The sequence below is a fragment of the Eretmochelys imbricata genome, chromosome 10 (genome assembly GCF_965152235.1).
Source record: "Eretmochelys imbricata isolate rEreImb1 chromosome 10, rEreImb1.hap1, whole genome shotgun sequence".
In the NCBI taxonomy this organism is placed as follows: domain Eukaryota; kingdom Metazoa; phylum Chordata; order Testudines; family Cheloniidae; genus Eretmochelys; species Eretmochelys imbricata.
This window is the reverse complement of record NC_135581.1, coordinates 9,350,408-9,365,955: the sequence shown is the minus strand read 5'-3', so window position 1 is coordinate 9,365,955 and position 15,548 is coordinate 9,350,408.

Below are 15,548 nucleotides of genomic sequence, written 5' to 3'. Positions count from 1 at the left end.
TGACCTTGGGCAAGTCTCAGTGTTCCCGTTTCCCCGTCTGTGAAACAGGGATCAGGAAACCAGCCCATTTATAAAGCACTTAGAGATCTCTGGCTGAGAAGCTCTGGTATTAGTCTGTTTATTGCAGGCTGAATAGAAACCTCAGGGCATTTCTGTTTTGATTGTTTTTTTTTTTTTTTTGGTGGTGAAGGAAATGGTCCCATCTTCAGACATTTTGCATTCCCGACATTGGCTCCCCACCCCATTCTAGCTTTTGGGGAGACAAAGGGGCATGTAAGCCAATTTGCCATTGTCATCTTAAGAGAACCCCATGGGGAAACTATCTCCTGGAAAACAATAAGAACCATAAAGGTGCAACCTCCTTGCCCCATTTGCTGATTGAGGCACTAATGTGTAAGTCATTTAAATGCTAATATTATTCATCAGGGCTGCCCAACAAAGCTTATCAGAGACAGCTGGAGATTGGAGGGGGAGGATTATTGCCCAAGGTGACAATGCTGTGGTGCAGGAGCAGAGAGCTGCAGATCACATCAATCTTGCTCTGAGCAGCTCTGTTGGCGAGAGGGGGCACGGGGACTCTCTTCTCTCCCTGTGCAACAGCAGGGCAGGATTCTGCCCATTCCTACCTAGTGCTCCAGGGACCTGGGTAAGGTGACTGCTACTGCGTCAGCCAGTGCACAATGGCACAAAGGAGATGCCCCCTCCTGCTAGAAGCCTGGCCAAGGGCCCAGGCACTTAGAGCCAAAGGGGCAACCACTGTGCTGGGGGGAAGGGAAGGTACCATGCCTCACCTAGCTTTGCACTCGCCCCTGGGTGTCTCCTGAATGCAGCTGTAGACCACTGCTTCCTCCCCGCTCTGCTGGGCATGCTAAGCTGTGGCTGCTCCTTTGAAGAGCTGCACCCTGCCCCACACTGCAGCTGCCCAGGCTGAGCTGTCACTAATGTCAGCCTCGCAGTGTTCCCTTTTCCCCATTACCCCTATGCAGCTGCTGGCAGTAAGGGTAGGATTTCACCCTTAGCTGGGATCTGACTTACAGTCCCAAGGTAACAGGAACTCCTGAGCAAGCATGTCCGGTGGTCGCTGGGGTGAGGAAGCGGAGCAGAGCACCCTGCTTCCTCCAGAGCCTGGAAAATGCCTGGCTGCAAAAACCAGGAGAGTCCAACTGCCTCGTTCTTTTCCTGAATCCCCTGCTTGCCAAGCCTGGCTATCCAGAGCAAGGCCTCATCCCCTTTGTTCTCTCTGCTCCCTGATCCAATGGACACTTCCTTCATCTAGCCCTTTTGGAGGGCAAGGCTGGAAAGCAAGTAGGGCCTGCCTTATCTGTCCTGTTCCCTGCGACTTCACATCCCCCATTGGAGCCCTGCAAGAGCGCCATGAAAATTCATTAGCTGATGCGCAAGATCTGCTTGCCCACCCTTCCCGCCAGGACGATGCCAAGGATAGAATCAATGCATTTGCTTGGCCATCAACAAAACAAATCAGCCGGGGTGAATGGGATTCTGTGCCGCAGCCTGAAGGAATTTGATAATGTTCTGTATCCTGCTAGTCAAGAGACTCCTTCATTGAACTGCTGCTGTGCAAGTCAGGGAGGGCATCTGCCCTCAGCCCTTGGAGACTCCCAATGTAGTGCTGCCTGCTATACCCAGGCCATGGGGTCAAACCCACTCCCTCCAGCGCCAGGTATATTGCTTCTGGAGTGCCAAAGATTAGCCCAGCTGAGGGCACTTCCTGCCACTCCACGGTGATGTCCGCACTGCAGCAGCAGATTCCAGCAGTGAAGGGAGGCAAGTGAATGATCTGATGATCTATAGCAACATAGCCCTCATGGGGCACCTGAGAACAAACCCTGGTGCACAGCCACCCCTATAGGGCCACCCGACAACAGCAACCCTGCGCAATGGAGGAAAACAATGGTTAGGGAGGAATCATTTTTCGTTTTCCATATTCTAAAGTCACTGCAGTTATAGGGGGGAATAACCAGTGATGGAAACTCTCTTCATTGACAGCAGTGAGGGATTATCATCATCTACATTGTGACAGCACCCAGACACCTGGCTCGGCCTTGGGGCCCTGTTGTGTCTGGTGCTGTACAAACACACACAGAAAGACACGGTCCCTTCCCCTGTGAATGTACAGTCTAAGAGGAGCTGCCGCTTAGCAAAGGTGGGGGAAAGGGGCAGGATCAAAGCAGCTTCCTGTTCAGTTGTACATTGTGAGGTTGCAATCAGGCCCTCTGAGTTGTGCTGGTGTGAGTACCACACCGTCCTCTCTAGCGTCACTAACACACACAGGCGGGGATTCTGCTAGAGATGTAGCCCAACCAGGGCAGCCTTGGGGGAGGGGATAGCAAAGGGTTTTTTAAGCCACTTCTGTTCTGGGCTGCTCTAAGGGCTGAAATGGCCCCGGTGTAAATTAGAACCCTCGTCTCAGGCTGCTCCCAAGCTTGCAGAAGCCCAGAATTCCCATGGTGCCCTGTGCAGTGGGTGCCACCCATTCCTTGTGTGCTAACTGCACCAGGGGTGGCAGGGTGGGCAATGCAGGGTTGCCTACATTGGCACATGCCTGCATCCAAGGAATCCTGCCTTGACTGTTCGCAGACTGAGTACAGCCCCGGCACGCCACAGCAGCAAGGTAAAGTGCTGTATTACAGTGCACAGCCTGCATCTAAGGAGACTTCATCTGGATCAATGCACACAAAGGGTGAGGTCTGCAAAGCTGCCTAAGGGTCAGCCCCGCAAGCTGGGCAGTCAGTCACACGCCTTACACAGCCTGGAACATCCCCAAGATTCTCGGGACGGCCCCGGCCTTGCACTGTTCAAGTCGCTGGGAGCTTTGCTGACTTCAGTGGGCAGAGGATGGGGCCCCAAACGGGTGCTGGGCTATTGGGGCAGCTATCCAGTCAACTTGCAGCCTTCACTCTGCAGAGAAAATGCCCCCACCGATTAGCTGCAATGCAGAATCACGCTGCTAGGTGGCAGTGTTGAGATGCACACTGCAGACAACACAGTCCTGCGAAATGCACGGGCCACAGAGCTGGGAAGGGAGACCAGTGGGATCCTGAGGGGTTATTTTTTTGCCCAGGGGAGCAGGTGTGTTGCCAGGTAAGCTACGCATCCAGTTCATCCCCTGGGTCCTGTGGGGGGAAACCAGGCTCCCTGGCTGCAATGAAGCCCAGAGGGGATGGTGCTACCCTTGATCCACCAAGGGGCCTGGAATTGGCTGGGGTGTGGGGCCCAGGGACTCGCAAGGCGCGCTGCAGGCTGGCTTTTATAGCTGCTCCCCTCTTGGGGAATACCAGCGAGAGGGTGGCACTATCATTGCCGGGCCTCTCCCGTGAAAAGGCACCTGGGTGAGCCAAGGCCGGCATTTTTAGAGGCAGACCTGAAACAAACGGCAGGCATTGACCATGCCTGAACTACGGTGGGGCTGAAGCCAAGCATCTGTGACACGCCCGGAGAGCCAGAGCAGCAAACGACGGAAAAAAAGACCACGTTTTCCCCTGGAGTGTAAAATATTCCCCAGTATTACATCCTGGGAATCCCAGCAGTGTAACAGGGGAAGAAATAAGCACACAGCAAAACCACAGGGGCCAAATTCTCTGCTGGCCAGTGACTTCAGTGGAGTTGTGCCAGCAGAGAACTAAGCCCTTGGTATCTGCACAGCCCACTGAGCTCAGCTGGTAAACCAGAGGGCGGGAAGAGGTGGGCCAACAGCACAGCAGAGTGAGCAGCAGAGCAGGGACATTTAAACCCAGCTTTAAAGCAGGGGTTCTCAAACTGGGGGTCGGGACCCCTCAGGGGGTCGCAAGGCTATTACATGGGGGGTCGTGAGCTGTCAGCCTCCACCCAAACCCCACTTTGCATCCAACATTTATAATGGTGTTAAATATATTTAAAAGTGTTTTTAATTTATAAGGAGGGGGGGTCGCACTCAGAGGTGTGCTATGTGAAAGAGGTCACCAAAACAAAAGTTTGAGAAGCACTGCTTTAAAGGCTCACCAGCGGGGACTGTTAAGCTTGTAGGGGGAGGGTTCAGAGCTCTGGAGCGGAAGGTTATCTACCAACGGCTAAAGGGCCCTAGATCAATATGCTGAGTAGAGAAGAGAGGAGAGCTGGGCTCAGTGGTTACGAGCTGCGTTTGCCCTCCTACCACGGCGCAGCAGGTTCTTGATGCTACATGTTGTTTGCTCAGAGTGGATGGGGCTCAGCCCTGCATGGATGTTTGGTGCCATCTCCTCACTTTGCCTGGTCCAAAGAGAACATCTCCAGGGGGCAGCTCAGCAGCTGCTGTTAGGTTGGCGCCTGGCCAGCCCGTAGGCAGCCATCCATCCCATGCGACAGGCCAACAGAAACATCCGCAGCGAGCTGCAGCCCAGGGACACACGCAGCCTGGCAGGGCTTTATAGGGTGCCAGCCCTCGAGTACCCGGAACTGCAGCAGGCACCATGGAGCATAGAGACGAGAGGGAAGGAGATGGGTGCACCACAGCAGCTAGGGTGAGGGAGACAACACAACTGGCCACTCCCTGCTGCATTCCCCTTGGGCCTGCCACAAGCTCTGCCATGGTGAGCTCCTACAGGGATGCCCTATTCCAGGGGCCACGTGTCAAGCCGGAGTCCTCAGGTGAGATGAACAGGAGCAATGGGGTTAGAGCTGCCTCAGTCCCCCTCAGCTCCAGTGATTGGAGCCAGGATTCACCTGGAGAGTATATGCCCAGTTCATTCCCTGCCTATGAGCCTGCAGCCCTCACAGCAGGGCTCTTGGGAAGGGGCAGGCCGGTATTTGCTCCAGGATGCTCATTGCACCTCACTGGAATCAGGAGAGCCAGGCCTGGTGCCCAGTGTGCTGAAGAATGGAAGTCAGGGTTGGCTGCCCTTGCCAAAGGGCTGAAATTCCCAACCTAGGTGCCCCTGGTCCAGCCATCAGCTACTAAGGGGAACAAGCCCCCGCCTCCTTCCTCCCCCCTTCAAAACACCAAGCTGGTCTTTTTGGACACTCAGCCTGGTGCAGAGCATGTGCTAGGGCCTCCCACAGCTGCAGCAGACTCCTGAGCCGGATGCCGAGACTCAGGGCCTCTCCAAGCTGGGTTTCGGTTTCAGCAGCCACCCCACCTTTCACACATTCTTTCTATCCCGGGGGCCCACCTCGGTCCCAACCCCGGCTGCACCGCCCCCAAATTATGCCGCATACGCTGGCAGAGAAACAGGCCCCTGGCCATTGTTTCTTTCAATAGCCAGTTGCCCAGAGGTACGGCCTGGTTGCCAGCCCCTATAGTGAAAAGCCAAACCAGCACAGAGGGGCTGGGCGAGGGGAGAGGCACCCCCCAGCTCCAGTTATGGCTGATTTCACAGCGCCTGTAACTCCGCTTTTATGTGCTGGAGGCTTGTGCCAAGCCTCGCCCAGGGCTTGAACTGAGAATGTGGAGCAAGGGAAACTCCCCTTTCCATTCAGGCCTGGCCTCAGAGTCCCTCCCCTCCCGCAGGGTGCTACAGCTCCTCTTTCCCTCTCCCTGGCCATGGTCCCTCCTCCCCTCTCCCCATTTCTTTCCTACCCCACCAGCTTTCAGGCTTCCCCTTGACTTTAATTGATGCACGCCAGTTGATTTTGGGGCTGGTGCTATCCCCTGATACCACTGCCAGGCATTGCTGGGTCTCCCGTGTAGGGGCCAGTTCATCTCAGTGTAGCACCAACCCAGAAGAGCCTGCAACAGGATTCAATAGAGTTCAGCCCCAGGGTACAGCCAGGGTAGGATTCCACATCTAGGGAGAGCAGCATCTCCTCTCCTTTGCAATGGGGCGAGTCTGGAGTAACTCCCAACTTCACTGGAGTTCCACCAGATTGGCTTTAGTGCATATCAGCAGAATTTGGGCCAGGAGGGTGAATTTAAGTGCGGGTTTGAGCATCTTAAAGACTTTGACTATCTCCCCATCAAACTGGCCAGAGAACAACAAGCTTTCCCAACCCCAAACTGCCACTGTGCCTCAGGCCTGAGCTGACAAGCCTTCCTCTAAGTGCCCGGGCAGTCCTGCTGAGAGTGCCAGTAACTGTGATAATTAGTGCCGGCTGTCCTTTCTATGATACGGGTATTCACCCTCTAAGAATTGAGACCTCTCAAGTCATTCCATGTAGGCTACCAAATAGCTGCAATGGCTTCTGCTCCCTACCAGTCTGGCTCAGATTTGAGCCAGCCATGTAGAAGTGACTGGTTCTATCCTGAGACAGAGGATCCTTCAGAGGAAGAAAGCTGGCTGTTTGTGACGACTGACCATCCTTCCCTCCCCTCCTTGCTGCTCTCCGTCAGCCTGGCCTCTCCCAGGCAATTCTGGTTCAACACCATCCCTTATTTTATGGCCAATTTGGTCCCACACCAACCTCAGTCTATGGCCGTAAGGTCATGGATAGAAAATGGAAGAGTGGCCGTGAGAGAAAATTTTAGGCCCAGGTAGTCAAATGCTGGCCTCCATTTTGCCCTTGAAATTTGCAGATACAATTTTACACCTACGATTGTCTGTGGACAGCTTTTAAACCACTTAAGTTTTTAAGTACAAACACCTGATTGGCAGGTGTCAAAAGTTATCGAAGTGGCCTGGATTGAGCCAGGCAATTTTTGTGTGTCCCCAAAACAGCAGGCACAAAAACAGAGGCCCTCATGTCACAAGCAGGTTTTGTTAGCAAGCTAAGACAATACACACGTTCCCCAGACATACTGCAGCAATGGCTTTCGCAAGACACGAAGCCCGTCAATGGGGATTTGTCAGCCTGAGGTTTGCTGGAATCTGGGTTTCCTCTAGTCCTGGCTCAGGTTCACCAAAACATTGGCCAACATGAGAACTTGCCAGGAATTCTGCCTCAGCTGGTTCTTAGAGAGATAAGGTGGGTGAGGTGGAGAGAGAGAGAACCTTTGGAGCCTGCACAGAGCTGCTCTTCCTGAAAGCTTGTCTCTCTCTCACCAAAAGAAGTTGGTCCAATAAAAGATATTACCTCACACACCTGGTCTCTCTACTATCCTGGGACCGACACAGGTACACCACCACTGCACATCACCAGATTCTGCCAGATGGTACTAAAAGCCCCACTTCACATGGCTCTGCTGGAACTGGGGAAGAGGGGACAAGAAAAAACTGTTCTTCTAAACATAATTCTTCGGAGAAGCTTTCAAAACAAGTGGTGCTACCGAGTCACGGGCTGCGCCCTGTTACACAAGGGGGTGTCAGGCAGGGAAGGCTGCATGACTCAGAGGAGCTGACAGACCCAGCCTGTTCATCCTTTGTTTACATTTTTCTCTTCTAGCTTCCCACAGTTCATTCAGCAGCAACATGCAGGAGTGCAACGTACCATCCCTCAGGAGCCAGTGGGAGCCCAGAGCACCAGGACAGTCCCACTGAGCTGCCTCCCACAGAAACAACCCCATCCAGTACCCCTAGCAAAACAATTCCCCGTTTGCCTCCTGGTCACTGGGAGAGCAACCACCAGGCCCTACCTTTTATGGCCAACCTTGCTCACATGATCAGTCGTATGACCACAGACCCTAGAAGTGCCAGCTTTAAAGGACTGGTTTCAGAGTAACAGCCGTGTTAGTCTGTATTCGCAAAAAGAAAAGGAGTACTTGTGGCACCTTAGAGACTAACCAATTTATTTGAGCATGAGCTTTCGTGAGCTACAGCTCACGAAAGCTCATGCTCAAATAAATTGGTTAGTCTCTAAGGTGCCACAAGTACTCCTTTTCTTTAAAGGACTGAAGCCCTATACCAGCTGTGATGAGCCACACCTGTGCTTCCCAGCCTAGTGCCCTATCACAGGCGGTTAGTCTCGTGGGACCACGGAGCTGGTTTGCTTTTGTTCTTTAGGACAACCATTGAATATCATAAAATGATTACAAAACCCCACAACGATGGGTGTTTTCCTGCCTCTCCTCTCTGTAATTCAGCCACTGCTGGCTTGCAAACACCAGCTGCGAGAACCTGGACTCCAGGGAGTCCCAGCTGTCTGGCTGCCGGAGTTTCACAGCTGCACAGGTGACCTGCTGGCTATGCCACAGGCCAGCTACTCCAACTAGGGATGGGTTAAGTGTGAGCATCTAGGGCAGAGACAGGGTGTTCAGGTGGTTTTTTCTATTGCTCTTCCATCCCCCACTGACTCATGTAACAAAAAAACCCTGCTGTATAGGACTCCTGTAGAAGGCATGCTCTTGGGAGGTGCTGAGAGCTATTGATGGCAATGGGCAGGGAGGATGCTCAGCATACCAGAGAATTAGCCCTCAGGTGTCATGCAACCCAACTCTGGTCCTCATGTGAATGATGCTGTCCTCGTTAGGGGCTGGAAGGGAAGGACTTCAGCTCTTGGAGATCATACTTGGGTGCGCCAAAGCTAAAAAGAGCGGGAGCAGAGCCAGATGAGGTGGGACAATGACCCCGAAAGGAAGGGGTGGGTGCTGTATCCCATCCTCATGCCCCCCCAGTATATGAGCGACTGCTTCAGAGAGCTGAGATCGGCCCTGGTATGCCCCCCTCCCTCTGCTTGCAGGGGCTGGGAGAGGCTGAGATGCTGCGGAGGTCTCCATCCCCTGCCGACAGCCTGGGGTTGATTTGGATAATGAATGCCAGATGCTGTCAGACTGGAGGGGGAGAGATTCTCTTTGACAAGCAGCAGCCAGGCGGTGGAGCATGAAATTGGCCGGTCTTAGCGTTTCTCCAGGCTTCTTAATTGCCCGGCATCTTGCAAGAGGTGGGGGAGGAGTGCGGGCCCTGAATTTAGACCCTGCTCTGAGCAGTGCAGTCCCCACTAGGCCACTAGCATGAGAAGGGGGGAATAGAACCCAGCTGCGTTCCCTCAGCTGCGTTCCCTTCCACCAGACGTCGCTGATTACCACAGCTCTCCCCAAAATGATGCAGCTCCTGCTGGAGGCTTCTCCTGCCCTCCCCTTCACACGGGGGGCCGTCGCTGCAGCGTTCATTGGTCCCAGGGTCCAGAGCTCAGGCTTTGGTTGGTGGAGAGGGGTGTCTGTCTCTTCAGAAGGATCCACATTGTTTGTAACAAAGAGGAGCCCAAGCACATTGCTCTCCCCCCCGCCACCCCCCGGCTAACATGCGAACCCACAGACAGCCATGCACACATCACCGAGAAACGTACCCAGCCACGGGAGACACAAAGACATGCACATGGTGATTTGACATGTGCACACAGAGACGGGCAGACAAGCAAGACTTCACACTTGCACACACAAACCCAAGCGGACACCTAGAAAAGGCACCCATACACACACACGTGTGCACAGACACACCAGATAGACCTTTTGTTGCACACAGTCGGTGCTAGACGTCTGGCTCCGTTTGCATGCCTTGGCCCCGGACATTTTTGACATGGTACGCACAATGCATGGTGCCATTGCGGGCTCCAGCCCAAAGTTTCTTCTCCAACAAAACTCCTGCCTGGAGCAAGGGAACAAAACGGAGTCACACTCCCAGAGTGGAGTGCTTCCCAGGCTCGGCATCCACTGAGCCAAGCACGCTGCCGGGGAGATCCCTGGGGTCACCGCCACTCCCTGTGGAGCCATCCATCTGCAGCCGCTGGCCCAGTGCCTCACCCACCAAGTCTGTGCCGTGTTCAGCCCCAGCCTTCCAGCCCAGCGTCCCCTGCAGCGCTGCCCTCTTGAGCTCTGTCCCGCCAATGGGACGCACCGTGCACATGGCTGTGGGCGCCACTCTTCAGACAGGAGGTATGAATCCTCATTGAAGATTTACTGCCCCACCTGGCTTGAGTGTCTAAGCAGCCGCTTCAGGCTCACAGGATTTGGTGCGTTATGAGCACAGGCCATTCATGCCCCGCATGAGAAGGAGTCAGCGAAAGAAAGCAGGAGAAGTCAGGGCAATTCAGCCACAGAACAAGCACTTTGGTCCTGCCACGTGGTGTTCTGGGCACAAAAGCCTCTGTGGCGAGCGGGTGGGTTGGAGGAATTTCCCCCTGCTGAGCGCAGTGGAAAATGGAGCCATCACACTCTCGGCCTCCCTCTCTTTCTCTCTATTCACCGTCCGTTTCAATAACGTTATTGGCCTGACAAGTGAAGAATGTGTTGCCAAAGTTAATTCTTCAAGTGCTTGTGTCTGGGATCCGTTTGCATGAGCGAAATGGGGGCTGTCTAGTCATTCAGTCCGTTTCTGGGGGTGCAGAATCAGGCCTTCAGTGTGTCTGTCTGCCTTTTGAGTTTCCTTCTATCAGCCATTCCTTCCCTGAAGCTCTGGAGAGGGTGGGCCATGACCCCTACCTCTTAGTTTTGGCATGAGGAATGCTGACTCCTTTCCTGTCTTTGGAGGAGACGAGACACCACAAAGCAAATCACCAGTGCCTAACAGTGAATGTCAACTTGTTTCCTGCGGCATGAGTGGGTCGTCCTGGGAGAAGGGAGGCAAGATCCTGGCATGGGAAGCAAAGGGGGAAAGACAGGTATGCGTCGGTCGCATGTTCTCTTCTCTAAATGGGATTGCTTTAACAGGAGGAAGGGCTGTCTAGTGGTGAGAGCAGCCTGGGAGTCAGGACTCACAGGTTCTGATCCTGCACCTCTGGCATAAGCTTCCTATTTGACCTTGAGCAAGTCACTGAAACAATCCGTGCCTCAGTTTCTCCACATGTTAAATGGGAGTCAGGGCACCTGCTTCACAGAACCTGTTCTACGATGCAGAGTAGGATGGACAATGCTTTTGATGCAGGACCAGACCAACCTCATGAACCATGGATCGGTCTGTTCAAATATGCACAAATGGTCTCTTGGCCATACTGAACCATTCACCCAAAAGCCTGGATTGAGACAGATGCTATTGATGTTGTGCCCAGGGCATCTCATGTAACACCCTGTTCTGATCCTCACAGTTCCTAGCAGAACAGCTACACCCCAGAGGTACTTCCATGGTGAAACAGTATCAGGTGTCGAGTAGGACTACCCTTTTGCATGGAGCAACAGAGGATCCTGCGCTAGGCCTGGGAGTAGAGTCCTGTTGACCGCCATTGGCTTACAAGCCAAGGGAGGAAAGGAGGAAGGTAGGAGAAGCAGCAGATATGAGGTAATGGGGTGCCCACTACTAAGCACTTGATCTGATCTCCACTGAAGTCAATAGGACTGTTTCCATTGACTTCCAAGAGCTTTGGATCCAGCCCGAAGGCCCAGATTGATTCCAGTGGAAGTTTGGAGCCTAAATACCTTTGTGGATCAGGCCCTGAATGTCCCTGGCTCCATCCCAATCAATATCTCTAGCTGCCCCAGGGCAGGAGAACATGCTTTTTTAATCAGCCCCCAACGAGGCTATTTTCACACACTGGGGCTGTCCCTCAGGATCACCAGCTAGCTACTTAATGCAGCCAGGGGAGCAGAACAGGCAGATGGGCTAGACCCTGCGGTGACTCCTGGTTTTAAGGTTGATGTGAGCAAGGCCCATCAGGAATGTCCACAAAGGATCCCGGGTGGGTGGCAGAGAGTGATGGATTATCCTAAATAACCCAGCGGCTGGTAATGGACCATATGTCACCCTAGCCCAGAAGGCAAAGCGGATGGGGGAAGAGGAGGTTAGCAGGGTCACGGGCCTCACTCAAATGATGTTCACTGTTCATGGTTTGTGAGTCAGTCACGATCTGGAAGCACGAAGTAGACGCTGGTGTCTCTGGTTTCTTTGGGGGAGCAGCTGGTGGGGAATCTTCTGGTCATCTTCTGGTTCCAACGGTGCCCCAGTCCTCCTTCGCTTCATCCGTGGCCCACTCCTGCCTGGGACAAAGACACAAAAAACAAGTCCGGCCCAAGCAGGAGTGGTAGCATCCCCCTTCCTTCTGGGCTGCCATGCCCATCCTCCTTAGCCCAGCCCCCGTGGCAGAGCTGAGTTTGATGCTTCTCCTCCTGCTGGGTGAATTCCCCACCGGCCACCAGTGCTGCTTTGAGCTGGCCAGCCCGGGGAGCGTTTTGTGTCGTGCTGCCACCGACCCTTGGAGGACAATTACAGCACCTTACTGTTTATCATGGAATTCTGCAGCCTGGCAAACCACCTTCCTCCCCTGTGAGCTGCCCAGCTTTGATCTCTCTCCCCTGAGATCGGATTAGGTAGGAAGGCTCAGGCCTAGACCCCCTACCACAGGGGTGGGGACACATTGCCCATCCTTGCTTACAAGTATGGTTCTGTCTAACCTGGGTTGCTCACTCCATGGCAGAGAAAGGCCTAAACAAACACCTAGAGCTCTGGAAAGTTTGGGTCTGGATCCAAATGCTGGAGCTGTAGTTAGGAGACCCACTTCTTGGACTTCCAGATCTTCTCCAAGGCAAGGGAAGGTGGACTGTTGATATCCTGGCTATTTCCAACAGATTTTCCACTACGGTTACTTTTACCTGCTGCCTTACACCCAGCATCTCAGGGGCAAACAAAAGAAGATCTTAGGTAATCCACAAGCCTCAGCAAAGAGGAAATAAAACACCCTTCGGAGTGCCAGATTACATAGAAGGAAATAGGTTTACTTTGTATTTTCCTGATCTAATAACTAATTCCCTTTCACTCTCCAATATGTTCTGGACCCTGGTCATAAAGGTGACCAGCAAAGCTAATAAATACACACACACCCTTTACACATCACACTAAGAAAGCCTCCTGCAGTCATTTCACACGGTTTTTCCTCCTTGTTCTTTACATTAGAAATAGCAGGTCCTGATGACTCTCTCTTGCCTCAGAGACTTTGGCAGTCCCTGGAGGTGGGAATGGGACAGCTAAGGAGAGCGACTCTTGAGCTGGAGCTCTCTGGGTCCCCAGCTGATGAGGGAGAGGATATTCCATGGGGACGATAGCGCCACCGTCTTCAGATTGAGATTCGTTGGCTGTTTTATGGCTGGTTTTTCTAAGTGCTCCGTAGATACAGAGATCGAGATACCGATAGCTACAGACACACATATTTCCTAGATCTTGCAGCACACCGCATGGATCATCCTCAACCAACAGAGACACTCTACAGCCCAGTTCCTTCCTACTTGTGAAGCCTGCCACCTCTGCAAAGAAAGGTGCAGCAAAGGGGGGGTGTGACTCAGCCTAGAGCTCTGCTCACCTCATATTCCTGCCTGTGGGTTAAGGAGCATCCGCCCCTCAAGCTCATTAACAGTCATCTAACTGACTAACGGGTAACAGAGAACAGTGCTGGGAAACTACTGTGTTCAGGTGGGAGGCCTGGCAAAGCAAGAGTGCTGCAGCAGGCCTGTTTTTCTTGGTACCCACTGCCCGGTTTGGTGCTAGAGGTGAGTTGTTCAGATGCTGTCAGCCCAGTGGGACCTGGGGAGACCCCTGTGTGGCACAGCTGCAGGGCCAGGGCAGCTGTCACTGCCCTTTGAAAAAAGCAAACGTGGCATGCTTAGTGACTAAATACGGCTTTAGATACCTGTGACCCAGGGACATGTTGGTGCCAACCGGCAGAGGTGCATGGGGATTTACAGGCATCCCCTGGGTCTGATGTCTCCATAACGGCGTGCTAAAGGGTGGGTGTGAGGTCTCTACCAACAGCCAATAATGCACTCCTCATCCTAATCATCGCGAAGTGTATGTACAGATGATATCTAAGGAGTTATGTATCCCCATCCTCGCTAAAATCTATGTTCTTAAGATAGGTAAGTTAAGACGCGTCACCAGAAGGGGATCGACAGGTTCTGTTCAGGCAGGGGGTAGGAGACACTTATCTCCCTGGCTAACCATTGTGTATTGTGAGTCTTACCATCAAATCTTTTTGCGCAGGGAGCCACCAGCTAATCAAGATGGCGAAGTCCACAAGAGATCACAAAAATCTACAGGAAGGAACCCACAGCAGGGGGGAGGGGATGTATCGTTTACGACTAGGATCAAAGAATTAGTCTGGTATAGCAGGAGCATGCCTCCTTCACCTAGGGCAGGGGGTTCTCAACCTTTTCCTTCCTGAGACCCCCCTTTCCATCCACCCCCAACAGGCTATAAAAATCCCACGGCCCGTCTGTGCTGCAACCACTGGTTTTCTGCGTATAAAAGCCAGGATCAGCGTTGGTGGGGGGAGCAAGCAGGGCAAGTGCCTGGGCCCCACACCACAGGGGCCCCGTGAAGTTAAGTTGCTCAGGCTTCAGCTTCAACCCTGTGTGGAGGGGCCCGGAGCCCTGGGCTTCAGTCCCATGTGGTGGGGCTTCAGCTTCCAGCCCTGGGCCCCAGCAAGTCTAATGCCGGCCCTGCTTGGCAGCCTCCCCGAACCTGCTCGCAGCTCCCCAGGGGGCCCCAGACCCCTGGTTGAGAACTACTGACCTAGGGGACAGGCAACCGGCATGCTTGTCTTATGACTGGAGGAGCAATGCCAGTCTGCTTGTTAAACTCTAGGAGAAAGACGTTGGGTGAGCTAATCTTTATAGGACAAGGAGCATCTTGCCAGTTAAGCCTAGACTCTAGAAGCCATGTTATGATTTTGTGGCAGACATAACTCATTGGTTCCGCCTACTGGCTCTTATTTGAATCTCTCCTCTTGTTTTCACTCTAACCAAATCTAAGCGAGGAGTGCTGCGCGGAGCAGGGAGCCTGAGGAGTAACTGGTAAGCTGTGGCGCACGGTTCTCTTGCGAATGGCAGAGCTGGGAATGGCGAAACAGGGGCTGGACATGCCCTGGTTGGACGCTTGAACGGGAGCCTGTTGCTTACCTGCAGACACACAGCAGGGCCTCAGACTGAGAGGGGAGCGCTTGCGGGGCCCGTGGTTGGTGGAGCCAGGGAGCTGGCCCCCCGCAGGCACAGACAAGGCCTCTTCCCACTAAGGGCAGCTGGTAGCGAGGTGCCTCCCAGCGCTGGGTACCTGGGAAGCCTAGCACCGCCTAACTGTAGACACCCACTTTGGAAAATTTTGGCCTTGGATTTTAAGGTTCATCCAAAAGACCCAAACCCAATAAACTCCCTGATATTCAAGTGATGACTCCTATCTGCTCTCTTTCCTTCTTTGTGCTTCCATCCATAGACTTCATCAGGCTTCATGAGAGCGTGCAGCCTCAGCCCTTTTGACAGAGGGCAAAACTGAGTCCCGGAGAGGTTAAATCACTTACCTAAGGTTACACAAAAAGAAAAGGAGGACTTGTGGCACCTTAGAGACTAACCAATTTATTTGAGCATGAGCTTTTGTGAGCTACAGCTCACTTCATCGGATGCATACTGTGGAAACTGCAGCAGACATTATATACACACAGAGATCATGAAACAATACCTCCTCCCACCCCACTTTCTGCTGGTAATAGCTTATCTAAAGTGATCATCAAGTTGGGCCATTTCCAGCACAAATCCAGGTTTTCTCACCCTCCGCCCCGCTCCCCCCCACACACAAACGCACTATCCTGCTGGTAATAGCCCATCCAAAGTGACAACTCTCTTCACAATGTGTATGATAATCAAGGTGGGCCATTTCCTGCACAGATTCAGGTTCTCTGACCCCCTCACCCCCCTCTAAAAACCACACACACAAACTCACTCTCCTGCTGGTAATAGCCCATCCAAAGTGACCACTCTCCCTACAATGTGCATGATAATCAAGGTGGGCCATTTC